This window comes from Tenrec ecaudatus, chromosome 6, assembly GCF_050624435.1.
Source record: "Tenrec ecaudatus isolate mTenEca1 chromosome 6, mTenEca1.hap1, whole genome shotgun sequence".
In the NCBI taxonomy this organism is placed as follows: domain Eukaryota; kingdom Metazoa; phylum Chordata; class Mammalia; order Afrosoricida; family Tenrecidae; genus Tenrec; species Tenrec ecaudatus.
Window position 1 is genome coordinate 49,744,472 of NC_134535.1, and position 27,038 is coordinate 49,771,509.

Here is a 27,038-nt window from a genome sequence, read left to right on the forward strand (position 1 = left end):
CACAACCCTTTAGTAAAGGGGTGTCTGGTTGGCTATCAATGAGCTTTGAGTCTCCACTCTGTACTCACCCACATTTGCAATGATATGATTTTTTGTTCCTTGATACTTGATACCTGATCCCTTTGACAGCTGGTGGTCACACAGGCTGGTGTGTTTCTTCTATGTGGGCTTTGTTGGTTCTGAACTAGATGGCCACTTGTTTATCTTCGAGCCTTTAAGACCCCAGATGCTATATCTTTTGATAGCCGGTCACCATCAGCTTTCTTCACCACTTTTGCTTATGCACACATTTGTCTTCAGTGATTGTATCAGGAAGGTTGGTGCCCACTCATAATTTTTTAGTTCTTTGATGTCTGATAACTGGTCCCTTCTGCACCTCGTGGTCAGACAGACTAGTGTGCTTCTTCCATGTGGGCATTTGGTGCTCTAAACAAGCTAAATGACTGCTTGTTTATCTTCAAGCCTTTAATACCCCAGACACTGTATCTTTTGATAGCCAGGCACCGTCCGCTTTCTTCACATATGCTTCTGCACCCGTTTTTCTTCAGCAATCGTGTTGGGAAGGTGTGCATCCTGGAATGCCAATTTAATAGACCAACGTGTTCTTGCATGGAGTAAGTGCTTGAGTGGAGGCCCAGTGTCCACATTAGATCATTTTTCAACCTAGACTTGTTCAAGGTTCAAACATCGATCTAACCTGTTACTAGATAAGCAACATTTTCAAATTTGAAAACTTTGGTGGAAGACTTAAACTAAGCGTGTTTTTAACTAATACAACAAAGACTGAATGGTTATCACTCTTCTCTATATATTAAAAAAGGATTTCACATGTAAATACTTTAAATACTAGTGGCTATAGAACCATTTGGGAGAGGATTTGAATAAAAAGTAGGTATTTTCTGACCCTTTAGTATTACCACTTTGTCTCTTCTGACTCTTTAAGAAGGTCAGACTCTTTCAGTGCCAACACTCAGAAAAGAAAACATCCAGAAAGCCAAATTCTTAACCTTTAAATTAGGGCCATTTCCATCAGACATAATAGCTTTATTGATTGCCCTTCACATTGTATTAATAAGCAGCATTGAGAGCAAAGTCCACTAGTTATCATTAGCTATCCCTTAGCTCTATCTTGCTGCTGAAATCCTTTGGTTACAAAGATGAATATTGCCTAATGTACAGTCTTTTCTGTGTGCATATACAAAGAAGACGATGTACATAAGATAATTGTCCAAAAATGGGCTGTAAAAGGAAATACTTTATTACAAGAGTTTCCATGACTAAATCCATTTGATGACTTCCATTTGAAAAGGTTCTCTGTGTCAGATAGAAACAATAGGGGGACGTTTCCTCCTTGGAAAGTAGCAATGTCAAATTTGTTTTATGCCTAAAATATTACCCGATTACTAAACATGAAATCAGAAAGTTGTAGAACTGATAAGATTTTATTTTGGGGGTAAAGTACATAATGAGCTCTACCGTTACTGTAATTTGAAATTTTATTGCAAGTTTTCCAAAGTGTGTTAGAAGTAAGTTCTTTAGAACCAGTCTATCCCATCATGCCCGTTTCATTTCCAGTAAACATCTAGGTTATAAAATTCAACTAACCTTTCATTTTAAAATGAAGGAAAAGCAAGATCCTGTCCTGAATAATGAGCCTCCTTGCTGGTGCAGTGGTTCGGCAAGTTGATGCCATTGCATGACAGGGTAGAACTGCTCAGTGCGTTTCCAAGACTGAAACAGCTTACAAAGCCCTGTCTTCCTCCCGTGGAGCAGCTGGTGGTTTCAAATGGCAGGCTGCAGCCCATTGTGTAACCACAGTGCCACCAGGGCCCGTCAAAGATGACAGCTTTGGGAACCAGCGTAGTTCTTTGTCCTATAGGGTTGCTGAGAGTTGAAAGAAACTCAACAGCCACTGGGTCAGGGTTTTGTCATGTGCAGCTAATGGAACAAGTCCATGGGGGAAAGATGAGGGCTTTTGTGCTCCCATTACCTCACACTTGACTGGATTTTTTCTTAACTAAACCCATCCCATTGGCATCAATTTGATTCTAACTCAAAGCAACCCTTCAAAACTTCTTTGGTGCCCTTAAGTCATTTCTAAATCCTAGCACCCCTAGCTATATACAACACAACAAAACTCTGCTCAGTCCTGTGCCGCCCTCAGCCCTTCCTGTGTCTGAGCCACTGTCAGTCCCCCTCGATGAGGGTCTTCCTCTCTGGCTGACCTGCCACGCTTGATGTCCTCAAAGGACTAGCTTCTGATGATAGCTCAGAAGAAAAAGGCTCCTACGAGGCATTCTGGTTTTACTTCTTCCAGGACAGATGTGGTCTGTCTTCTGGCAGTCCATGGTAAATTAACTGTTGCATCACCTTAACTTAAATGTACTAATTCTTCAGTCTTCCTCATCCAGTTTTTACATGGGTATGTGAGGTAATTGGAAAAGGCCATGACTTGAGTGTCATGCACCTTAACCTTTATAGCAATATTTTTGTAGGTTTGTCCAATGTAGTCTATTGTTTGACTTCCTGGCTGCAGTTTCTTGGGTCTTGGTGAACCAAGTGAAATGGGTCTCTGACAATTTCAATGTTTATCATGTTACTTATCAGCCCAGTTGTGAAGATTTCTGTTGTCTTCACATTGAGATTAAAGCCATGTTGAAGGTTGTATGTAATCTTTCATCTTCAGTAAATGCCTCAAAGTCCCCTTTGCTTTCTGCAAAGTTGTACTGTCTGTATTGCAGGTCAATGAGTCTTCCTCCAGTCCTGTTACTGTGGTCCAGTTCTTGGGTTATTTGCTTGGCGTTCGGATTAAATAAGTATGATAAAACAATAGAACCCTGATACATCTTTCCTGATCTTAAATTGCGGTATTATTCCCTTCTGTTTAGATGACTATCTACGCCTTTGTACAGGTTCCGCGTGAGCACAACTAAGTATTCTAAAATTCCTGTTCTTCGCAATGGTACCCATAATTGGTTAGGGTCCACACATTGAATGCTTTTGCATAGTCTATGAAGCACAGGTAAACAGCTTTTTGGTGTTCTTTGCTGTCAGCCAAAACCCATCTGATCAGCACTGGAAAAAAATGACTTTTTAATTGACCAGGGCTTTAAGCCACTTAATACCCAAGAACCTTTCCTACTCAAAATAGTCAACATTGATGATGCTTTAATAGATTTTTCATACCCAGTGAAAAGCCAGACTATAATTCAGATAAAAACTGCATGTACAGTACATGACTCCTTCCAAAAGCACATAAAACCTAAGCTCACTATATGTCACAATACCATGACGGCAGGAGGACATCCTCACTGGTTAATGTTTTCTGATTTTGTCTACATGAGTTTTTTCTTAATTTTTTAGAGCTAGAATATTTTTACAAACTATATTAAGATTTTATAATACAGCACTTAGCAGAACCTAAAGGTTAATTCTAAACATGCAGCATGGTATAAAGCTTTGGATTCAGATCTGGGCATAAAATCCAGCTTCACCACTTAAATGACACGATTGTGTGACATTGGTCACATTGACCAACCTCCGTTTCTTCAGGTAAGTGTTCACAGTGCCTTGAACAGTTCTTAGTTCTAAATGGATACATTCTCTAATACTAATTTGAGGAAGTGATACTAATGTTAGCATATTACTTTGGAATGTAACATTTTCTGATCAGATCATTTGGTGAGTGTTACTGACTTATTTTCAAGTAATCTTGTCTATTAAAAACCTTATAACATTGTAGAGTACATTGAAACAAAATTGCGGGATTATTTGCCCAGTTTCCATAAACACCCTTTCTTGCCTTTACTCAGACCAGTAAGGGAAGACTTGAGTCACTGAAAGGAGAAAGTTCGCCTATGTAACCATGCTACCATATCCTGCAGAATTTTAGGGACACTGATCTGCTACATATGTAAGTCTGGTCCATTTACAAAACCCAATTTCTTTTACCAAAGAGAGACTTATGATGACGGGGATATAGTAAGGAACCTTTTTTTAAGGGGAGCTTAAAACATACAAAAAGAGACTAAAGTAACTTCAAGTAGTAAATAGCTTAATGCTCTTAAGTACTCCTCAAAATTTCCAGTTTTAACTGAAACGTAGGTAGAAAGGGCCATCACCTCTCTGGCTGCTTTCAGGTTTACGTACTGCTCAGAAGCAATCACGACATCCTCTGGGCAATTTACATATCTGTAGGTCAGCCTAACTTGGTTACATCCTTGTTTATAAGAGTTGAATAGTCTGTGATCTCCTTATTTTCTATGAAATTTAAATTCTTGCCCATCTCAGTCTTACTGCATGCTTTACTGCACCTACAGTGTCGGTGACTGCGGCTTGATTCATTGAGACATAGGAAAGTCGGTCAGAAGGTAAGGGAGCTAACTTTTAGCTAAGCACCTGACCCACACGTTTTGTTTTTCTCACTTAAATGTTAAGCTTTTCCCCCAGTTTTATTTTCAATGTCTTGAAAGGGCAAGGTCCTTTCTTCAACTCCGCCCTCGCCCTTTGAGCACAAAGCTTGCACACGATGAATGTTTACTGGATGTTTCACAGATGAAAGAGTAAACCTGGAAAGCTTGTAAATAAGTTTTTTGGACAAAAAGAAAAAGCATAGCCTGTATCTAAATTTTGAAGAAAAAATTTATTTCCAAGATACTAAATTAGAGGCATTCTAATTCCTGCAGACATTGACTCAGTAATTCCATGAGTTCATATTGGCATTTACTAAATTCTGTAACATTTTAAAGTACCATATATACTCATGTATAAGCCGAGTTTTTCAGCACATTTTTAATGCAGTTTTTGTGGTAAAATTAGGTGCCTCGGCTGATAATCGGTCAGCTAATACTCAAGTATATACGGTATCTGATCCTATTGCAAAATTGGTGGGTTAGATCAGATCAATAAGGACTGTATCATTAAATAGCTACCAGATACAACATTATGTCCTGCCAAACCAGTGATAACCGTGGCCTAGGCCAAATTGACACTTTTTTTTTTTTTGAGCACACAATTCAACCCGTGCCGCATCAAAACATTTTCTTTTTTTTTTTTTAATTTATTGGGGCCTCTTAAACAACTCTTATCAATCCATACATTCATCCACTGTGTCAAGCACATTTGCACATACGCCGCCATCATCATGATCAAAGCGTTCTCTTCCCACTTGAGCCCCTGATATCATTTCTTTCCCCTCCCTCCCCCGTCTGCCCTCCCTCACGAACCCTTGATAAGGGTCTGTTGCCCCTAACCCACTTTTCCATTGTTCGTGCCCCTGAAAGGGGGTTATAGGTTGATCCTTATGATGAGTCCCCCTTTTCCCACCACCCTCTCCTAATCCTCCTGGTATCTCTACTGTCGTTGGCCCTGAGGGGTTTATCTGTCCTGGATTCCCTGTGTTGCGGCTCTTACCTGTAGCAGTGTGCATGCTCTGGTCTAATCCTATGTGTAAGGTAGAGTTGAGGTCATGATAGTGGGGGGAAGGAAGCACAAAGAACTAGAGAAAAGCTGTTTGTTTCATCCGTGCTACACTGCACCCTGTCTGGATCATCTTTTCCCTGTGACACTTCTGTGAGGGATGTCCAATTATCTACAGATGGGCATTAGGTCTCCACTCCATGCCCCACCCCCCCCCATTTCACATTGGATATGCTTTTGTTATGGGTCTTAGCTACCTGATCCCATCAATACCTCATGATCACACAGGCTGGTCTGCTTCTTCCATGTGGGCTCTGTTGCTTCTCAGCTAGATAGCCTCTTGTTTATCTTCAAGCCTGTAAGACTTCAGTCGCTATCTCTTTGGATAGCCGGACACCACCAGCTTTCTTCACATTTGCTTATGCACCCATTTTGTCGGGAAGGTGAGCATCACAGAATGCCAGATTATTAGAACAAAGTGTTCTTGTGTTGAGGGAGTACTTGAGTCGAGAGGTCCAATGGCCATCTGCCACCTTAATTCTTTTTTTTAATTCTTAACATATAGATATGAGTACATAGTTCTATTCCCCTCTCATATATATTTACATATGTACATGCCTGTATTTAGACCTCTATAAATGTCCTTTGCCTCCTGGTTCTTTCTTCTATTTCCTTTTACTTTCCTCTTGTCCCACTATCATGTTCGGCCTTCATTAAGGTTTAGTAATCCCTCCCTGCTACATTGCCCTTGATTAAGCCCCATTAGGCATCGTATGCCCTTCTCTCCATTGATTTTAGTTCACTTGTTCCCTTGTCCCTGGGTTGATTTCCTGTGCTCCCGGCCCCCACCCCCACTTCCTTTTACCCACCTCCCCTTCTTTATATTCCCCCAAAACCATTGGCCCCGTTATTTTCATCTCAAAATTATTTATCCTACCTATCTTGTCTAGAGAGACATGCAAATACATTAATAAGTGCAAAAACCAGGCAAAGCCAAATAAAACAACAAAGGAAGTCAAGACCAACAAAATAATAAAACAACAACCAAAAAGAAAACCACTGACAAAAATGGAAAAGCCTATAAATAGTTCTGTATGGATTGTGGTAAGAATTGTATGAGCCCCTAATAAAATGTAAAAAAAGAAAAAAAATAGTTCAAGGTACGTTTGTTGGCTTTTACAAATGTTTTCTAGTTGAGTCTGATGGGGTGCCACACTCTGTCTACAAAATCTAATTTTGGTATTTTGCAGCTCTGTTGCATGCCCTTAGTGTTTTACCCCAGCGTGATGGGGTCAGATTGTGGACAAAATTCCTGTACTGTGTCTCCAGTGTTGTCCCCCGCAGCCCTATGGCCCTCTCTATTTTGTCTGCTCTGAGCAGGAACATCGTCCTCCGGACTTGGTGGGCCAGGATGTCCTCGCGTCCCTCTCCATCCCTTTTCATATATCCCATGTGCTCTAATCTGACACGCCCCTCTCCACAAACTGTAGCCCCAGTGCTGTCCTCTGAAGTGCATTCTCGTTGGGGTGAGGGGGGCACCATAGTTGGGATTGGGGCCGGCCCTGCAGATCTCTCTTGGTTCCCTGGTACATGCCTGCATGTTGTATTCATGTCTTGGCACATCGGGTTGAAGCCTGGTTTCTCTCTCCCTCTCCTGTGGAGATATAAAAAATACCCTCCCCCTAGGTGGGTTAGTGCCCTGCTCCCCCCCACCCATGTCTTTTTCCCCTCTTATTTAATTGGCTGCCATTACGTATTCCTGGATTGGGTTTGGCCCAGGCCATAGTTGCCGGACCTTATCCCAGGGATGTATATATAGTAGCTTTTCCCTTATGCCCCATTTTTTTTAAGCTTACTTCAATGGACTCATGTTGTACTTGTCCATTTGTGATTGGCTTACTTTACTTAGCATGATTTCCTCCAGTTCTTCCCATGCGGCGATGTGCTTCATGGGTTCATCGCTGCTGTTAAGGATGCATACTGTTCCGTTGTATGTACCACATTTTTTTTGATCCATTCATCTGTTGCTGGAAATTTGGGTTGTTTCTAACACCTTGCAATTAGGAACTGTGCCGTGATGAACATTGGAGCACGGGTATCTGGCTGTGGTTTGTTTCGTGCCTCTTCTGGGTATGTGCCCAGAAGGAGGATTGCTGGGTCGTATGGTAGCTCAATTTCCATCTGTTTTAGATTTCGCCAAATCAATTTCCATAATGGCTGTACATACTTACAAGTCCACCAGCAGTGGATGAGAGTTCCTGTCTCCCTACTGCCCCTCCAACACTTGTTTTTTTCTTATTTTTTGAATTTGACTATCTTTGAAGGTATTAGGTGGTATTTCGAATCCTAGCCACTAGACCAGCAGGGAACCACTATTAGGTGGTATCTCATAGTTGTTTTAATTTGCCTTTCTCTTATGGCTAATGATTGGAATCATTGTCTCATATGTTTATTGGCCATTCAGATTTCTGACCCTGTGACTTCTGTTCAGGTCCTTTGCCCACCTCCTTGTAGGCAGTTAGTTTTTTTCTTATTGTAAGCTTACAATGTATTGTAGATTTTAGTCATAAGGCCTTTGTCTGTGTGTCATTGCTAAAGGTGTTTCCCCACTTGTCAATTTGTGACTCCTCTGTATTTGTATCCTTCCCTATTTCTGATAGCCTATGTATTCCCTGTGCCAAGGTTCTCAGGTTTGTCCCAATCCCCTCATTACTGGCCCTAATAGTTTGGGGCACTACCTCAAGATCTGTGTCCACCTTGAGTTTATTCTTGTGCATGGAGTGAGGTAAGGGTCTTGCTTCATTTTTCTGCAGGCAGATAACCATTTTTTCCAGCACCACTTATTGAAGAGGGCATCTGCTTCCCATTGGATATTTTTTGGGCCCTTATCAAAGATCAGTTGTCCATATGCTGATGTTTTTATTTCTGGGTTTTCAGGTCTTTTCCATTGCTCTGAATATCTGTCTTTATACCAGTTCCACACTGTTTTGACCACTTTGGCTGTATAATACATACTAAAGTCAGGTAAAGCAAGCCCTCCCACTGTGTCCTTGAGGAGTTCTCTGCTAATCCTGGCCTTCTTCTCCCTCCATATGAAGTTAGTAATCAGTTTTTCCAATTCTTTGAAGAAGTATGATGATATTCATGCTGGGATAGCATTAAACTTATATAGTGCCTTGGGTAGAACTGACATCTTCACTATATTGAGTCTTCCAATCCATGAGCATGGGATTTTCTTCCATTTGTTGAGGTCACTCTTGGTTTCTTGTAATAATGTTCTGTCATTTTCTTCTTACAAATATTTTGTGTTTTTAGTCAGGTTTATCCCGAGATATTTCAATTTGTGCTTGGCTATTGTAAAGGGTACTACCTTTTTAATTACCTCTTCTGTGATCTTGTCTGATAGGTATAGCAGTCCGCTAGACCTCTATTTGTTGATCTTATATCCTACCACTCTGCCATATTCCTCTATGGCTTCCAGTGCTCCACTTGTTGAGTTTGGGGGATTTTTGATATATAAAATCATATCATCTGCGAATAACAATAGTTTCTCATCTTCCTTCCCTAGCTGAATACCTTTGATGTCTTTTATTTGTCTTATGTTGTTAGCTAGGACCTCCATTATGATGTTAAATGGGAGTGGGGACAAGGGGCATCCTTATCTGGTTCCTTTTCCTCAAAACATTTTCATCTCATGATATTATCCCAAAAGGTCGCTTCCCCTTTGCCAAGGGGCAGTTGGTGAGTTTGAACCGTCAGTCTCATTGGTTTGCAGTCCAGTGCTTATCCACTAGCACCACTGGGGCTCCTAGCCTTCTATTTAAAAATAACAACAAAAACTCACTGCCACCCAGTCGATTCCAACTCTGACCTTAAAGGACAAGTTACAAATGCCCCTAGGAAGCAGTTTCAGAACTAGATAAGTAAAGACCAGAAGAATTTTAAGGTGCCTAGTAGTAAAATAGAGGAGCCCTAGTGCATAGTGGGAAACACTGTAAGGTTGGCAGTTCTGGCCGCCAGTCACTCTGCCAAGAGAGACCAATGGGGCTTTCTACTCCAGTTAAGAGTGTCCGAAGCCCACAAGGGCAGGTCTACCCTGCCCTATAAGGTCACCTTGAGTCAGAATGCACTCAATGGCAGCGAGTTTAATTTTGGTTTCAGGATAGTAAAATCCTAGAATGCCTTGAAGAGACTGGTGGTGGAATTATGGATGTCAACACACAAGAAAAACTGAACTGGATAGCTTGAACAAAGGTTTCCATCTATATTGTTAAATGCTAGAAGTTTAAATTGATGATGCCAACTCTAGGGGAAGGCTTCTCTGGGTAAATGTCTTTTTCTCCTTTCAACATCTGTGGGTCTGACATTTCTAGAACTTGATGTATTTGGGCATCAATTTTACCCTAGGTTTAGGACGTTCTCAGCCCAGGAACCTTGAGTCTAAAGTAGCGGTTCCCAACCTGTGGGTCGTGACTCCTTTGAGGGTTGAATGACCCTTTCACAGGGGTCTCTTAATACATCCTGCATGTCAGATAATTTATTTACATTATGATTCATAACTAACAAAATTACAGTTACAAAGTAGCAATGAAAATAATTTTGTGGGTGGGGTCACCACAATGTGAGGAACTCTATGAAAGAGTCACGCCATTAGGAAGGTTGAGAGCACTGGTCTAAAGGATGTACTCCACTCCCAACTCCTCTTTCTTGGTGACAGAAATTCCCTTAGGCAATTACAAGGCTTTTCCTGGTAGGCCTCATGGAGGAAAGCTGCCCTCCCTACACCAGACTTGGTGCACAGCCAGTGCTTTGTAACTGTGTAGAACGAGGTACGGTTGAGGAGCTCACTCCTCATTCCCCAGTCGAATGTACTCACATCTGCTTTCCTAACTCACCCAGGGGCTTCCAGTTGAAGGTCTTAATCTGGGTCCACAGCGGAGGCACTTTGCAATACTACTAGTACTTTTCCACTCCTAAGCCTCCCCCACACTCCTCCCCCTCCATTCTGTGAAAAGGAAAGAGGATTTTGTTTAGAGTTTCTTGGCAACAATATGATTCCACATCTGCACTCTGACTGCTGACCCTAGTCTGGAGTGGTTCTGTGGGGGGAAATAGAAGGTCGAGAAGCCAGTACCTTCCTCCTGGCTTCTCGTTTTCCTTGTCCCATTGAACAAATGCAGGCGTTATAGTTGTCTTCCTGCTTTATTTGTAATCCTGATTGGCCACCTTGACATCTGTCCTTTCACCACAAATGGGAGAAGATATTTGCAAGGTCCACGTGGGCTTCAAAAAGTTTGCGGTAAATGGAATTTTAAAATAATGGAATCTTGAGAGTAGAGGGAACATTTAGGTAGAGAGGCTACATTCCAAGTTGACCAAAGTAGCATTCTTCTCACACGCAGTACTCTGGACTCAGATAATGGGGTACAACTCGGCCTGTCATTTTCTTTCTTTTAATTTTTTTTAAGTTTCTAAAGTCATTAATAAAAGTGACTCCACCCCAGTCATTATAATTAACGTGGCTCTGTCCTATTCAAGTATCACATTGGTCACATGAGATAATACTTTATCTCCTAGCTAGCTAGTCAGTCTTGCTAATTGTAGTGCCCAGACCCAATCATTCCCACTTTGCTCTATTAGCAGGGTGTCTGTGAAGGCTTAACCATTCTGAATTATCCTGAAACTGTTCTGGATCCACTTCTAGTTCCAAGTGCCTCACTGCAAGTTTCCCCTAGAAGACAAAGACTGATACAAAGTTAAATAAAGGTAGTTTATTCTGGGAAATGGTATTTGGGGTTCACTAAGACACTTGGGCCTGTGTATTGATATTTTTCACTAAATTGGGATATGGCAGCCGTAACTCTTTACATATTTCTTCTCACCCTCTTTGATTGCAATTGCGTGCATGCTAGGCTACTTGATCTTGTCTCTTAGCTTACTATGCTAAATTTTCTTCATTCTGTTAAATATTCATGTAGTATATTTTCTATTGATCTGTCTTCTGGTTCACTGATCTTTTTGTCATCTCCAGTGTGGTGTTAAGCCCTGTTTTATGATTCAAAAGAAATTCCATCTCCGTTATAGTTTAGAAGATTTGTTATATTTTAAAAGACAACGCAAAGATGGAGACACTAGCACAAGGTAAATATGCTGTCCGAGGGTTTGTTTAGATAAAAAGCTTTAAAAAGGGCATGGAAAAAACTTTTTCTTTAATTTGAAAATAAGGGGAGGGGGCATGGAAGGGCTGCTCCCAGAAGCATGATTGGTAGCACATCAATGCATCACAGTTACAGATGGAGCCACAGAAGCAGGAATGAGACCACAATTGGGACATGTACATTGGTTAAATAGAAACAATGATTTATTAGATTAGCCCAAGATGGTCAGGGCAAGACATAGGTATGACTCATGACTATCCAACACTGTGTACTGTCCCTTCAGGTACGGACAGCGACTTCTATCAAAGACACGTCTAGGCAAGCCCCTACGAGAGATTGCCCTTCCCTGGGCTGGTTTGAGAGACGGGGAGGCAATCCACCCTCCAAGATTCTCTGCCTGAGAACAAGATTATCTACATCCTTGGTCAGTGATCAGAAATAATTCAGCAGAAGCTTAGTCTCTGCGGTGACTGCAAATGCACTTTGGACTGTCACTGCCATCTGTCGACGTTTACAAACCGGGGCTCAGGATGTAAGCTCTAAAATAGCCAATTAGATATTCTTTACTGTGAATGGTGTGCTTTTTTTATTTTAGAATTCTATTTTAATTCTTTTCATAGTTTTCCTTTTCCTATTGAAACTCTCACCTGTGACTCACTATAATTATCCTTTAAGTCTCTGAAAATATTTACAATAACGTCATTAAGCCAATATGTGGGTCATTTCAGAAACTTTTTCCCTTGACAGTAGCGTCACAGTTCTCTGGGTCTGTTTCTTGCATGATTTTTTTCTGGGTTTGTTTTACACTCAAAATTGTAAGCAGTGGATTAATTTGTCATCCTCGCTACATTGGTTTTCATGAGAGCAGGCATTTAAGTTACTCTAATCTTGCTTGTTCAGCTTCGTTTGTCTAGATCTACTTCAGTTTACTGCCCTTTGTCCTAGGACTTAGTATTTACTCCAGAGGTGGGGTTCTTTGCAAGCTTACAATCTTTTTCAATAGATATCTTTTTAATTCTTTTTAAATATTTTTTAAAATACATTTTACTATACTTTGATAAAAGTTTACACAACAAATTAGATTCTCATTTGATACTTCATACATATTTTGCAGTGACATTGATTACACTTTTTATAATACATTACCATTATCATTTCAGGTCAAAAGAGTATCCCAGGATGGTAATGTTAGAAGTTCATCCAACTCTACTGGTCCAGTAAATCTGGTCATTTTTTCGGAATTTGCACTTGGTTCAACATTTTCCTCCATTTCATCCAGGACAGTGGGTAGTGGTAGCCTACCACGCCTTAGTTTCCATGACGGTTGTGTCATTTTACAATCCCACCAGCAATGGGTAAGGCTTCCATCTCTCCAAATCCTAGCCAGCATGTGTCATTTTCTGTTTGGGTTAATAAGTGCCGTTTTAATAGGAGTGAGGTGGTATCTCATTGAAGTTTTGATTAGCCCTTCTGATTGGCTAATGAAGGAGCCTTGGTGGTGGGTGCTGTTGAGTAGGTGTCAGACTGCTGGCTTCAACCCAGCCAGCTACTGTGCCGGAGAACACCGAGGCTCTCCGCTCCCATAAGGATTTACAGCTTCAGCAACCGGACATAGGATTGCTAGGAGTCAGAATCAACTCAATGGCCGTGAGTTGGCATAAGGTCATGACTAATGATTGTGAACATTTTTAAATGTGTTTATTGACTGGTTGGATGTCTTCTTTGGTGAAAGGTCTATTCGTATATATTTCCATTTTAAACTTGGGTTGTTTATCCTTTTGCTTTCAAGTTGCTGATCTTCTATATACATCTTAGCGATTCAGTCCCTATCTAATACATCACTTCCAACGACTTTCTCCTCTCAGATATTTATTGAAAGTCTGAAGTCTTTACCAAGCCCCTGATTCAAAAGTCAAACTGTCTCTTCTGAGGTAGCCAACACCAGAAACCATGGCTCAGCGTTTCTTGGCTTTTGTTTCCCACTGGGATCCTTTGAGGTCGTGTAGCTGCAACTCAGGGATGAGGCAAGAAGCGGAAGAAAGCATTGATTTTAGGGCTCTCGTCTCTGTGGTTTCCTCATTTCCAAAACTGCCATTCCGTTTACTGCTGTCGGCAGCCCACTGCGACTGGGATTATCTGTCTTCAGGTGTGAATCTACATGCACATGCAAGACCCTTCTTCCAAGGGCTGAGTCCCCTGCAGTTTGTTTCTTTAAAAAAATAAAAGGTTCATTAGCATTTGATCACATCATAGAATTCAATAATTTAATCATTTCAAGAAGAGTTGTACAATTGTCACCATATCCAGTTCTAGAACTCTTTCATCTTCCTTTTACACATCATTATTCATGTAATTATTTTTTTTCTAATTGTAGCAAAAATAAACACAACAAAACATTTCCCAAGTCCACAACTTCTACCTGTATAATTCAGTGTCATGATACGCTTCGTGTCATACAACTGTCATTGATAGCCTTTTCCAAATTATTCCACTATCACTGACAAACTCAGTGGCCCCTAAGCAACAGCACTTTCCCCTTCACCCATGGGCATTGTTGGTCAGGTTGTTTCTTTGTTTGTTTGTTTTTCAGTAGTTTTTTTGATACAGTATTCTCATATCATATATTTACATGGTTAAATGTCTTTTAAAATGAGTTGTATACACAGCATCACAATCATTTTTACTGCGCCCTCTCTGCTCTTTCTGCTTTTACCATTCAAGTTATTTCTTTAACTTAAAAACCACTGCTCTAAGACATGCTATTCTGCCACTGGAAATTAAACTGCTATGTTACTTTTATAATAAAAAAAATAGCTTTTAAAAATGAGTGGAACTAAGGGATCAAAATAGAATGCTTTGTAGCAGGGAATATTTTTCCCCTTTTTTAATATTTAGATATGTTTATATATAATACATTTTATTGTGTTATAGTAAGCACTTACATAGAAAATCAGGTCCCCACTAAACAATTTCTATGCATATTTTTCAGTGACATTGGCTACATTTTTCACATTTTATCAATTTTGTTAGTGATTTTTGTGATACAGTATTCACAAATCATATACTTCCATGGTTCAATCACTTTTCAAATGTGATGTTTATACATAACCACACAATCAGTTCGTGTTCCCCCCCACACACACACTCCTGGATTTCTTGTTTGCTCCTAATCCCCTCACCCTCCCTAACTCCCACCCTACCCCACATCCCTGATAAGATATTGCCTCAGTTATCATCTCTGTGCATCTGCTCCTTGTGTGCTGCACACACTGGGGAACCAGCAATAACAACAAAACACAAAAGCAAGATAGAACGGCGGGAATAAAACAATAATATAAAAACACAAAGAGCAAGAAAGAAAAGACCACCATCAATATTTTAAAAGGCAGGGAAGGAATGTTTGTTGTGGAACAAGAAATAACTTGAGCCTAGATCAAATTCAGCTTGGGTCAAGATGGAGGTCAATTGAGTTATCCCACGTGTGTCCCACCATAATCAAGTTTCTAATCCGCTCTCTCTGATAGTAAAGCTGTGTGCGTCCCCTCCCTGTGGGTCGAAGGGATCTGCCAGAGGCTTCATCTGACTGGATTCTCTGCAGATGGATTTTGGACTTGGACAGTATCTTCAGAGATGATATTTGCCTTCTATTTTCCAAATTGTCTCCTAAGATATTTATCTTTATAATTAAACATAGTTTTCTTTTAATTGGAGTCATTTGCATGAAATGAGAGGCAGCCCAGATGGTCAGAAGTGCAAGTACAAGGTGTTTGTGTGGAGGGTCAACTTTGGATCAGCTGTTGGGTGGAGTGAAGCTGGTTTTGTGGTGAGGGGGCGGTGCTGGAGAAGTGCAGAGACAGGGAAACTCTACCATAGGCAGCATTCCGGGTTATAACCCTACTGTACCACTTTGTGTACTCGAAGAACAATTGAATCTGCCAAGGATATCCTTGGATATTTTATTGTATTTTAAAGTTTCAGCTCACTGCCATTGAGGCCCTCCAGGACAGAGTAGCACTGAGTCTGGAACGCCACGGAAGTAGAAAGGCTTATCTCTGTCCCACAGAATGGCTGGGGGTTTCCAGCTGCTCAGCTACCAGCAGCCCGACCCAAGCCTCATTTTGAGGTTTAGATGTCGTATTATACAACATGAAATAATTAATATGCATGTATTGGGGGATAACTTATACAATGTCATTATAATCCCACAGGATTCCTACATGATGGACCCTGTCTAGACAAGCCAACTGTGGGCTATAGGGAATTCCTTTTTAGTCTGCAGTGACTTTCTCCCCATTGTTGTCTGTTATCATTAAATTACATTGAGATTCAAATAAATAAGGGGAACTTTATTATCAGAATAGACTAATTGTGCTGTAACTTATAAAAGCAAATAATTATAACCCCTCAGCAATGCACTTAGGAAATATTTACTGAATGCCTACGAAGTGCAATGTGCTGGTTCTATTTCAACTGATACTCTAAACTATTTATTACATAGTTCAAGATTGCTTTAGGTGACTCGTCCCTGGAAGGTGACAAAGAAAATGTGAGGGTTTGTGTTTAATAATTTATGTTGCTACAATGTTGTTTTCAGAATGCTATAAGACTTTTAATAACCTAGAGAATATCAAACTTCTGTCAATACACAATTTCATAGAAGTCTTTCCATCAAAGCAAGCCCAACCCATTCCCAATAGTGAGACTAAATAGACCAGAAGTTAGGAAGATAAATCAGACATCCAAAACTCCCGCCTTATCTTTGCACATTCAATCACTGCCCCAGCCATTTCCCCCGAATTTCAAAATCTGTATCATAGGCATCCCTTTCTCTTAGCTTTGAGTGCTAACCTTCTCACCTGGTTCATTTGGCAAGACTTCACCACTTCATGTTTTATCTTCTAATGGGACCTCCATGCGGGTAGCGGCTTTGTTTGACTCACTGGGGTGTTAGAACAGTCGTGCCTGCCATAGAGTGTTCGATAAATAGTTATTATCGAATGCATTATATCTTAACACTCTACTGTCACTACCTCCCAATCACCATCAAGATAAAGTTCAAGTTGTTTTGGCCTGTTTTCAACGTCCTCCTCTCATAACTGACTGCAAACCTTATCACTCCCTCCACTCTCACTTTAAAGTTCTAAGCACATGTTCACTGAATGCCTAATATGTGCAGTGCATTCTTTTCCCCTAAAACATTGCTTCTCTCCTGATTAGAAGACTTGTCCCATCTCCAACTACCTAGCCACATCCCAACCACCTTGCAAAGCCTGCCTCACATTCCATCTGCTCCTTCAGGACTTGCGTGCAGCCTCACGCCACACTCAGCCCTCTCTTTTTCTGTAGGTCTGACCGTCTGTTTTCATACATGAAACATCTTTCCTACAGGCTGTTCCTCTAACTGACCCAGGTGCCCATGCCCTCTTCGCCTGTGTATTAACACCTCAGACACAAAGCTCCGCTGCCATGTTGTCAGTGCTGACTCGCAGTGACCCCCGTGGGGTTCCGAGACAAACTGTGAACTGGAGTAGAAAGCCCAGAACTGCCGGTGATCTCGAGTGAGGGTCCCACTTCACCGCCAGGGCTCCTGGTGGACATTAGCACGTAGAAGACCGAACTGTAAAGGCCCCTAGTATTCCAATGCTCAATTTCTTCCCATTCTCCATGCCTTTGCCCTCACCCTTTTCTGTTTCCTTATTCCCTTTCCCCTTCCCCTTCTCACCTTTCCGACGTCAGCGTGAACATCTTTTCCTCTAGGAAGTGTCCTCTCCTAAACGAGAGCACCTGCTCAGCTCCATTATGTAAAATACTGGTCACCATTCACCACTGTAACCTCCCCTTGACTGCAGGCACGTTCTGCGATGGTAAGTCTGTCTGCTTCGCTGCTGTCCACCCAGCACCTGACAATAATAGGGTATCAGCCGATAGTTGTCGACTTAAGAAGTATCCATCTATTTACTTGTCATATATAATAAATATTTTTGCCTATTAGGTATTTAATATATTCCATTTTAATGAATGAAAGGATAATAAACATTTATGGAGGGTCTATTAGTAGGCTCAGAAATGAATACACATGACAAATGAGACAATGTTTTTCTAAATAATTGGATATGGTTTCCAAAGCGCTCTACCACTGGGTCTCTCATTCTCGCCCAAATTGTTTATTGAAACCTATTATGTAGAAGGCATTGTATATACAGTGGTACACAAAGTCTTACAATCAGTGACTTACCTTAAAACCTAGTAGGGGGTGATTGAATGTTAACCAATAAGTAATCCCATGTGAGGCAGTGATAAATAGTACAAAGAAAATCAAAGTGAAGGAAGTAGCTGGTAACCGGGTATGGGGTAGCTATTCTAAATGGGCGGTTAGGATAGGCATGTCTTAGGAGGAGACACAACTCCAGAGGCCTGCAGGAAATGACCGAGAAATTATCTGAAAAGAAACTAATACCTGTGGTGGGAAATGCAAATTCTGAGGCAGGAGTGGACTTAGCAGGCTTGAAGTCAAAAGGAAAAGGACAGTGGACTAGAGCAGAACGAGCCAAGGTGAAGAGGTTAAAAGCAAGGTCAGAGGGGTAAGGAGCCTGACTAGCAGGGTAGACTAGGAGTTTATTCTGGCTTGATGGGATGATTTCAGGCAAAGGGGTAATAGAATATGAGGGGTTTCAGGAAGCTCATGGAATTACAGCACTATGACATTTTCCACAAACTTTATGAAGCCCCTATTTTCCAACATTGACTCAGCCTCTTTATACAAGGGTAAGTTAAGTATTGTTGCAAATTCATAGGATACTTTATTAAACGTAAACATCAAAATGTGAAGTCCTACTGCTCAGCAGATCTTCCATCTGGGTCTGCACACTTCTGAAGGCAGGGTTTCCCTCTCTGATTCCTCCCCCAAAGAACCAGGAGCTCCTCCATTTACACCACACCCGCGAGGGACTCAGACCACACTCCCGCCCGTGCAGGGCTCTTCTGGGCTTGGGGGCAACAAAAAGAAGTGTGAAGAGGCGTGGGCAGGGCTGTAGGGCAGATGAGGTAGGGTTTCCCAGCAAAATGCTCATGGGCAGCCCTGGTTCCTGGAAGAATAAGCAGGGCATGGTGGTAACGGGGAATTCCTCCATTCAGTTTTCCTGGTCTGCTGCTCACCAATACAGTGTCCGTTTTCTTAAAACATCCTCCTAATACGTGTGATTGTTTTGCGGCCTTTGAGAGATTGTCCCTGTGGAGTCCCCAAAATAGGCCCCACAACCCACCAGTGGATCCTGGGAAAGAGACGTGGTGAGCTCCTCTTGTGAAGAATCCAGCTTGCCAACCCTGTGCATCAGTTTGTCTTGTTCTTCTACCAGGTTATTAGCTAGTGAGAGGCTGGCAAGTGGGGAAGGGTGAGGATGGGGGAAAGCAGGTCATCACGCTAGCACAAAAGCGAGGTGGAGAACCGTTTCCATACATGCCTTTCCAGAACAAAGGAAGGTGAAGGCAGAATATGACACAGTTCCTTCTCAATGAAGAGACCAGAAATAATGGAGATAATGAAATGCTCTGATGAAGAAACGATGTTCACGATGACTGAATAGACTGAGTTTTGGGTCTGAGACAAGAGCACAACTTTGAAGTCTGGGGGGCTGGAAAGAGGAGGTACACCACAGAGGGCCAGCCAATAGCAGAAGACCCTCCAGAAAACCAGCCTATGGTGGGCCTTCCCACCATTAGCAGACTAAGGCCCAGCTTTGCATTTTGCCAGGCCTTTCATTCTAGCTAAGGGCCCTGTGGGCTTCTTGTGCAAAGCATCCCCTTCAGTAAACTCACTCTTTCTGTTCAAGCCTTTTCTCTGACTTTGGTCTGAATTTTGGCCCTTGCCTGAAATCTGCCTTGCAAGCAGGACGAGAATCTAGGAGTCTCGGGGAGGCTTAGACTTGGAGCCCCTCTCAGGACCCTGCCTTCTGGTGTGGAGCAATGCACAACGAGCGCGGTACCGACGACCCTATTTGCCGCTTTCACCGCAGGCCCCGGGCTGCCCATGCCTGTTGCCTGCGCAGCCGTCAAGACCGTCCGAATAGCATCCCGTCATAAAGATGCCTGGTCCTCCCGGAGCTCCCGCAGCTCCGCATTGCGGCCCTCTCATGGCAGGCACAAGTATCGGACAATACCTCACTTCTTCGGCCAGATTATCAGTCAGAAGCATGTCTTCTTTTGTCCGAGACCCTGAAATGAGCCATTCCTTCCCTCTACACGGTGCAAGTTAAATCCATCCTAGAAGCCCTTTTCAGCATAAAAGAGCAATATATGTGATAGGTCAGGAAGCAGGATGATTTTAGTAACATGCAAAAAGATAATCATTGAATCTAAAGAAGATACACTGTGACAAGACTTACGCTTAGTGAACCATGAAGCATTTATAAATATTAATACAAAGATTGAGTAAGCACTACACAATGAAAATTGGTCATATTGTCTCCTCTTGTCAAAGAGGAAAGACACTCCAGCTAAACGGTTGGACAGTTTGACTAGACTGTCACAAACGAGAAGGAAGAGCAAACAACTTAGAATCACAGATGTGGAAAAGCCTGCTCCATTATTGGACCGTGGGGACCTCCTTACACATGCAGTGATTTAACTATTGGATTCTTTCCTTTAATTATGAATGTTGGGATTTAAGCCTTTCTTAAAGGAAGGATCTCTTCAGAAAGAAACTGGCCAGTGGAAAGTTCTAGAATAGCAGCAGAACACTAACTGAAATCGGGTCAAAAGATGAACCTCTTTCAAATGGGCATTTATAGAGGTCTAAATACAGGCAGGTACATACGTAAAAATATAAACAATAGGGAAATAGAGCTATGTACCTATATTTATATGTTAAGTATTAAGGTAGTAGATGGACTTAGGGCTTCTACTCAAGAACTCCCTCAGCGCAAGAACACTTTGTTCTATTAACCTGGCATTCTGTGATGCTCAGCTTCCTGACATGATTGCTGATGACAAATGTGTGCATAAGCAAATATGGTGAAGACAGCTTATGGTGCCCGGCTATCAAAAGATATAGTACCTGGGGTCTTAAAGGTTTCAAGATAAACAACCATCTAGGTGAGAAGCAACAAAGTCCACATGGAACACCAGCCTGTGAGATCATGAGATTTCAGTGGGATCAGATATCGCTTCAAAGACCCAGCACAAAAAATCATATCAATGTGAATGAGGGATAGTGCAGAATAGATACCTAAAACCCATGTGTAGACAATTGGACATCCCCTTATAGAAGGGTCACAAGGAAGAGACGAGCCAGTTGGTGCAATATAGTACCGATGAAACATATATCTTTCTTCTAGTTTTTTAATGCTTTCTCCCTCTCCCACTGCCCCCCCCCCACTATCATGATCCCAGCTCTACATTACAAATCTGGCTAGACCAGAGGATGTACACTGGTACAGATAAGAGTTGGAAACAGGGAATCCAGGACTGATAAACCCGTAAGGACTAATACTGAGAGTAGCAGTACCAGGAGGGTAAGTGTGAGGTGGGGGAAGATAGGGGGACCAGATCACAATGATCTACATATAACCCCTTCCAAGGGGCAGAAAACAGAACAGTGAGTGAAGGGAGACATTGGTCAGGGTAAGACATTAAAAAATAATAACATTTGTAAATTACCAAAGGTTCATGAGGGAGGCAAAAAAATGAGGACCTCCCCCTTTTGGACTGATCCTGAATTAGATAAACCGACACAGTGGTTGCAAGAATGGGCTCAAACGGCAAAGATCTTGAGGATTACACAGCCCAAGTCATATTTTTTCCTGTTGTCCATAGGGTCAGTGCAAGTTGGAACTTTATGCATTGGGTTCTTAACTGCAAGGTCAGCATTTTGAAACCTTCAACCAAGTGAGGCTTCTACTCCCGTAAAGACTTACAGTCTCAGAAATCCACAGGGCAGTGATACTCCCTGTAGCAAGAACAACATATTTGCATAGGGTCTCTGGTGGCACAGAGGTTAAGCACTCAGCTGAGAACTGAACAATTTGAACCAAAGTTTGGCTATTCAAACATCGGAGAACGATGTGGCAATCCACTTCCATAAAGCTTTATAGCCTTGGTGAATCTATAGAGACAGTGCCTGGGTTAAATAGTTAACTAGGGGCATGGCAGGGGAGAGTGGAGAGCTAGCAGCAGTGAGTGCGGGAAGAAATGTGCTGGTGGTGATTGTGGTGGTGACTGCACAGTTCTTAACCTGAGGAGTTTTGCGTTGTGCGACAGGTGAATTACATGCCAACAATGAGACAACTGGAAAAAAGACTGACGGCCTTGTAAACCTTGCCGTATCGGATCACTGTGGGTCAGAGGAGTCTATGGCAGAGACTCTGTTGGTTCCTTTTTTCCATATTCAGCAGGAGGAGAGTATTGTTCAGAATGACAGCCTCGAATAGTTGGCAAAATACACTTGAAAAGTGTTTCTCTTGAAGATTTGGCTAGAATATATGAATTGTAGATGTACGCAAGCCCAAAGCTCCTCATTGCCATTCAGACACATCCTAGATTAAGTGAGTCAATGAATGAATAAAGCAACTGGATAACGATATATATATAAGTAAATAAGTATTCACAAAAAGCAGAGGCAATATTTGATGGACTTTAATTTTTCTAAAGAATCTATTGAATTCTAGTGAAAAAATTAAGGGCACAAAATATATTTAGAAACATAACAAGAGATCAAATGCAAAGCTATATATTTAATAAACCTAAGTACTACTTTTTTACATAATTCTCAAAGTTACATCTTTAAGGTATTTCTATCATAAATTTTACTTCAAATATAGTAGATGAGGGTTTTTTTAATTCAACATGTATGAACGCACTGCTATCAATTTTTAACATCTATCAATTGTGAATTGGGTCAAGGTTTACAGAGATGATTAGCTATAAGAGAAAAACAGCGGAACTTGCCCTTTTGCAGTATGCCAGTTCTTTCTCCCTGTGTGCATGCGTGTGCGTGTGCATGTGCGCGCACATGCTTGCCTGAATTCACTGGTCAGTCATTGAGTTTACATTGTTATAGTCATTGAGTCTATTCTGATTCCTGGTGACTCTTAAGACAGAGTGCAGCTGCACCAAAGGGGTTCCTAGGCTGTAATAACTATAGGAGTGTTCTGCCCAGTCTCCTCTCCCAAGGAGTCACTAGTGGATCAGAACCACCAACCATTGTGTGTGCAGCAGAATGCTTAGCCATTGCACCATCGTGGCCCCTGGAATTAACCGCAGACCTGTCTACAAGCACGATTTATTAATAGGCAAATGTGCAAATATTAGACTTGTTAGTACACCCCAATGTAGATAGACACTGTATATTAGTAGTGATATTTTACAAGTTCATATTTTATTTCTGGATTTGAGACAGTAATAACATTGGGAGAGGGAGTCAGTCTTGAATGGATCCATAACTTAAAAAGTATCTGTAGTCACATTTTGGCAAATGCTAATAATATTAATACTGTTTTTCAAATCATGTTATAAAAGTCTCCTTAGAAACTGGCAGCAGTTCTCATTTAGCAATCTTGATCCTCAAAATGGAAGTGCCCTTTTATATTCCACATATTTATTACCTGCTGTTTATTTTTTTGAAAAACTATCTTATCCTTTAAAATGCTGTGTGTTCACAACAAGTGAACAGACGTTCAATTTGAAGTTAAAGTGGAAAAGTGCATTTCACTATCATGTAATTATTGTTGTTGTTAGGTGCCATCAAGTTATTTCCGACCCAGAGCAAGCCTAAGCACAACAGAACCACACACCGCCCAGTCCTGCCCTGTCCTCACTACTCTCCAGTGCTTGAGTCCACCGTGGCAGTCAGTGTGTCGGTCCATCTCATCGAGGGCCGCCCGCTTTCTCTCCCTCCACCTGACCAAGCAGGATGCTCTTCTCCAGGGACTGGTCTCTCCTGACATGTCCAAAATATGTAAGATAACTCTTGCCTTCCTTGCTTCTTTTTTTATTATTTTAACACTTTTATTGGGGGCTCTTACATCTCTTATCACAATCCATACATTTATCCAGTGTGTCAAGCACATTTGCACATAGGCCGCCATCACCATCCTTACTTCTTCGGAACACTCAGGCTGCACTATTCACAGATAGAAGTGTTTATCCTTTTAGCAGTACATGGTACTTTCTGTTTTATTTTATTTTATTTTCGAGTACTTTAAATATTTTTCTCCAGCACAGCACAGTCCAACTTTCGCATGCGTTTCAGGCAATGGAAAATACCATGGTTGGTCAGACACACCTACTCCTCAAAATAATGACCTTGCTTTTCAACATTCTACAGAGGTCTTGTGCAGCAGATTTACCGAATGTAATGCATCTTTTGCTCTCTTGACTGCTGCTACTGTGAGCCCTGATTGTGGATCCAAGTAAAACAAGCTCCTTCACCATTTCAACCTTTTCTCCATTTATGGTCCGGTTGTAAGGAGCTTGGTCTTCTTTACACAGAGCTGTACTCCACACTGAAGGCTGAACTCCTTGACCTTCATCAACAAACGCCCAAATCCTCTTTGAAATATGTATAGCTACACACCGAATCAAAGGGTTTAATTGTGTATACTAATAGATTCTTTGAGCATTGAGAGTTTTCTGCAAAACTGATGAACACTATCTTGTGGGTTCTTTGCCAATGCAAGTCTGTGCTGCCAGTAAACCAAGACCCTGGGAAGGAACTTTGAAACCAATGTAAAAAGATATAATATTCTCCCTAAGCCCAAGAAAGGTAAACTAGTATGTCTTGATTGCCCATATGTGCTAAGCCTGGATAGGCAATTTAAGCACATTACAAGATCTACCCATCACATCCATAAAGGGCATTACAGCTCTTGGATCACAAACGCTCAGGAGCAAGGTTCAGAACGTCTGTCTGACTCGGTGCTTATTCCACTTTGCGTAGTTCCCGGAAGTCACAGCGAAGGGTTTTTCCTTTACGTCTGATTCTGCTCGCACATTGCTCTTCAGTGCACTCAGAACCATTTCACCCGGTGTGTGTGCGTGTGCGTGCGTGTGTGTGTGCGTGTGTGTGGTGGTGGGGGGGGGGTGTCTGAGAGGGTTCCAGTGTTGTTCACGTTTGGGTTTGGGTTGGTTGGTGGTTTTAGGAAGAAACCAACTTCAATTTGTCACTGGATACCTTATATGAAGCATTTATTTGTTCCTGAAACAACAACAAAACAAGAACTTATTTGTTCCTGTCGTGATTGATGAGCGTTGCCTACAGCTTTGTCGCTGACGAGCACCATCTTTACTCGGCCTATAGCTGCAGGATGCTTTCCGAATAAGTTGGCTCAGCAGCCTGAGATCTGCAGCTAGTATGACTTGCATTGGTTGGATGCTTTGAATGGGCTCTTGCACTTGTTTTCTGAGTTGCTCCTGATGAGCAAGGCTGTTTGACCTCTCAACCTTTATCTCAGACTTATTCTCTTTTGCCTCGGTTGGACCTCAGCCTGTGTTCCCAAAGTGCCTTTATCTTCGCTTTCTGTCACTGGTCCGGTCCTCTTGATGGCTGCTTTCGTACAGCGCGCTTCTTGGACGGATTCAGCTGCCCTTTACGGACTTTTTAACAACTTTCCCTTTCCTTGTCTACCAAATAATCTCTCATGTACGTGAGTATTTAGTCATCATTGTCGTAATTGTTCTGAAAATAGCTTTGATAAGTGGGCCAACCCAGAAGACCAGCAATTTCTAAAGCTAATAACACCTTGAGCAAACAAATTACTTTATGATTCACTACTTTCATGACCTCTTATGAGAGAAAGAAAATTACTATCTGGTTAGAATACAGGTGTAATGAGCAGCGTTGTGGATATTTGGGTTCAGTCTGCTTAAATAATGGCTTTGATGCTAGGACAAGGATTCTGTTAAATATACGTTTTCATTGACAGAACTGTATGTTCACTAGAAAACATCAAAGAGATTAAAAGCCTCTAATGATTAAATTGCACAGTTAATTCTAATTGAAGCCCTGATGACATTAGCCTCTCATATGGTCACAGATTTCTTACACAGGCTAACCCTTGATTTAATACAAAGTCTAAAACACAGAATTTTGTTTAAAATAGTAAAATAATTCATTAATATTTTTAAATACCGTCTGTAACACAACTATTTTTACACAGATCTTAAGCATATCCACTAAGTAGGAGTAGACTATTAATTATAAGTTATAATTATATGAGCTATAAGTTGTAATTAACAAAGAAAAGTGGGGCTTGACAATGACAAGAATTTCCTTTATAGAGAAGAAACCATTTAAATAGTAGAGGTGAATTTTATGTTGAAAACAAAAATGCATCATCTACTTTAGATTCTGAAAAGACTTTCCACCTAAAATAGCATTCAAATAAAGTGACTGAGCTAGTTAACAATGACAGCTAATGACTGAAACATCATTTAAGCCATGTGTTCTGAATTATTGTTGATAATATGCATAACTCTAACCACTAGGTGGCACCAACGAGCTTTTCCCAAATATGTACACTAAATGTTTAAGCCACTGAATTCTATCCAGCCATAAACAGTACCGCATACAACCCCTGCCACAACATGTCTGTAAATTCTATTCATCTACTTAGGAAGATTTTATAAAAACCATGCCTCTAGACAACAATAAATGTTACTACCTTGGCAAATTGCCAGCTGCTTCAGAAACTATGTGTCTCACCAGAAGACAATCAATCAGAATACCAGTTATCGTGGTTCAGTGGAGGAAACACAAACCTACCTGGAACAGAAGATAAATAGCTCTGGCTCTGTTCTTTGCTCCACTAGCTCAGTGTCTTGCTCAAGCCTTCAACCCCATCTGGTTGCTAGTCTTCTGGTCTGCAGGACAGAGAGAGACTACCAGGAGTTTTCAAAATTAAGTAAAAAAACATGTTCTAAAAAAACCCAAATCATGTTCCACCACAAAATTCCGCAGAAATCTAAAACAGGAAATGGATGAAATGAGGGTGGAGGGGAATGGAGATTGGATGTTGGCAGAAGGAGAAACAAGAATTCTGCTCCTGCTCCGTTTCCTACGGCTCTGTCATCCCGGTAGGAGACCCAGTGCAGTGGTGGCTAGTGATACATGGTGGTGGTCCCACGGTTGGACTGCTTAACCACAAGGCCAGCAGGCAGGAAGCTAGCAGCCGCTCTAAGGGAGACAGGAGATTTCTACTCCGGTAAAAAGTCAGTCTTGGAAACTCACAGTAGTACTTGTACCCTGTCTTAGAGGGTCCCAGTGAGTCAGCACTGACTCGATGGCAGCAAGGCAGGAGACCAAACACTAACTTATTAAAGCCCCTTCCGTTCCAGGAGCCTGTGAGCCCCAGGACACAGCAGTGTGTACAATTTCTCAAACATTTCCCACCTGTTTGCTGAAGTGTGGCTGTGAGAGCCCAAACTCCATGGGACTGCTGCCTTCCTGAGTCTCCCAAGTTTGCTGCGTGG

At 41.5% G+C, this 27,038-nt stretch overlaps 1 long non-coding RNA gene across 1 annotated transcript; it reads right to left on the minus strand.

Moving 5' to 3' along the window:
• Positions 1 to 11,196: 11,196 nt before the first annotated feature.
• Positions 11,197 to 26,441, minus strand: LOC142450802 (uncharacterized). The gene is made up of 4 exons (XR_012784959.1): positions 26,332 to 26,441; positions 17,299 to 17,476; positions 16,433 to 16,538; positions 11,197 to 13,785 (listed from the first exon to the last, which is right to left on the minus strand). It is a non-coding gene; the product is annotated as an uncharacterized LOC142450802 (long non-coding RNA).
• Positions 26,442 to 27,038: the final 597 nt, after the last annotated feature.